This window comes from Chionomys nivalis, chromosome X (genome assembly GCF_950005125.1).
Source record: "Chionomys nivalis chromosome X, mChiNiv1.1, whole genome shotgun sequence".
Taxonomy (NCBI): domain Eukaryota; kingdom Metazoa; phylum Chordata; class Mammalia; order Rodentia; family Cricetidae; genus Chionomys; species Chionomys nivalis.
In genome coordinates this window covers 87171653-87174239 of record NC_080112.1, presented here as the reverse complement: position 1 = coordinate 87174239, position 2587 = coordinate 87171653, and positions in this window count along the sequence as shown.

Below are 2587 nucleotides of genomic sequence, written 5' to 3'. Positions count from 1 at the left end.
AATACCCTTGACAAGTTAGAGGAGTACTGATCAGAGATGATATAGAACAGACTTCATAAAAGATATTTTTTTCTAAATATTCTCCCCTAGGATTTAGCCTAGGATTGTGGATTTTCAGGTAGAGAATTGGAAAGGAAATTTTAATACCTTTCTTATCAACTTGCATTACTTTAGCAGAGTGTGTAATGATACAGTTTTACCCTATATATCTAATACAGGGAATGGTTTGATGTTAAGTTTTATGTATAATATTTTATCACTGAAGCAGTATGTAGAAAATATTGCAGCACAATATTGTTTAACAATTTTCAAATTGATTAAAATAATGTTTAAATTAAAGGACATCTGCTTTAAGATCATGACATCTATTTTGTACAGGGATTGTGTACCCAGGGAATCTCACCTCTACGACCATCTATAGAAGAAGTGCATAATGATGAATCAGTTGGCATGCCAGTTCACAAGGAATAAATTTCATAAGGCCTTACTACTAGATGAAGAGTTACAAGCTTCATTAATGGCTGATGAAGGAAATAAAATCTGTCTTTCCCAAGGAATAGCCCCCTGATAGAGTTTTAAATTCCTATAACACCTAAAGGTAATACCAAATATACTAAACAGGCAGTGTATGTGTATGTGTGCATGTGTGTATGTCTGTGTGTAACAGCAATTAAAGAAGTCATGAATTTACAAGGGATCTGGGAGGATACATGAAACATTAGAGGTCGAAACACATGGTAGAAACAAATCATCTATAAAATTCTCAGTAAGAATACCAAAATTAAATTAATATGTTATAATCATTTATAACATAGAACTTATAAAATATATCACGATCAACAATATGATTTTATTTTAATCTTTGCACATTTAACACAACAAAAAACAAGAGCAAAATCATTGTCACTGTTTTCACATTACTGGTGTTTGAACCTATGTTAGGCAAGTGTTGCAGCTCAACTTTTGAATTTTGGTTCCACAAAAACACATAATACAAACATAATCATTTCTCATAACTACTTTATTAATATCTATCTTTATGAATAAGATAACATGCAATACAGAAAACTGAAATAGAACAATTAATAAACTGTCACTGGACTACATACTGCCATACTGGTCCAAAAAGTATCCAATCTTTATCCAGTCGTTTACTTCCAAAGCATCCCATACTTTGGGATGCTGTTCATTTTCAGAAGCTGTATGATGTCACAAAGGAGTCTTCCCGAAATACAAACATAAATATACAATTAATAAAGATTCAAACATTTAAGGAGAGACAACATAAATTTCACAAATTTAATTTCTAAAATTAGCATGTACAATCACAAAAAAATTGCCTTCCTTCTTTTTATTTGTGCACACACATTTTTATAAGCATCTTTTTTTTTCTCTAGTCTTACTGTTGTAAATTTGCAGTACTTTTAACAATCATATTTATGGAAAACACATGGGTGGTATAACAGTGTGAGGAAGATCCTGTGAATAAATATTTTAAGGTTGCTGCATAAGACTGTGTGGTAATTGGCACATGATATTAAAATGTCTCTGTCCAAATATAGTCAACTCCTCTGCTCTCATAGTAACCAGGCCAATTGGGTCACTTGAAAATAACAAAAATAGTACCCTACATTTGTGAGAAAATTTTCACTTCAATGAAACTAAAGTTTGGCTTACAAAAATTGAAAGAAAAAAATCACAAAGTATAACCATAATGAATTACAAATTAGAAGAGGGTAAAGAAATCATATTTTCATAAATGTGTAATAGATATATACACATTCAGTTTTAATAACATAATTAAAGGAAGTTTTTTAAATATGCCTAGGGAAAAATGTCATTTAATCTATTCAGGACTGAATGTAATCTTTTAGAATATGACATGATTGTATTTTATGATTTATTTGGTCGAATATTTTACTAATTTAATGAAAGTGTGTGACAAACTTTAATTTGAGAAGGCAAAGGATCTTCATACTGTCAACATTGCACAATAGTACTCATCATTTAACAGTATTTTTTCTATCCAGATTTCCATAACTAAAAATAAAATGTTAAATTACTATATGAGACTACACAAAATGTACCCTCTAAATTGTTTACATTGTTGGTATCATATGTAAAGTTAGTTTTAATACACTGACACATTATTTGTTAAAACTTGTAGATAAAGTTTGATAAATGAATGTGTATTATTTAGCACAATATACACAGTGTTTGAATACAGTTACAAGCGTGTATATTAAAGCTATAGCTAGATAATTAATAATTACTTTTTAACTGAATATAGCCACAATACAGAATAATCAGTCTGGCAGACATATTCAGAAAATAAAAAATCACTGTTTAAGTTCAATTAAAATCAAATATTCTTTTTCTTTTATGAGGGAAACATATTTAGTGAAGGTAAACTAAGATATTTTGCAGTTGTAAGATGACATATGTTGCTTTTCCGAGGAACCACTCATGATTTTGTCAATCAATAGCTCTGTCTATCCATTCAAAGAATTTGTAATGTAATGAGAAAGATCTCATCAAGTACAAAGCCATGGAATTTCCAAGTTTCCAAGGCTATACCTATTGGAAG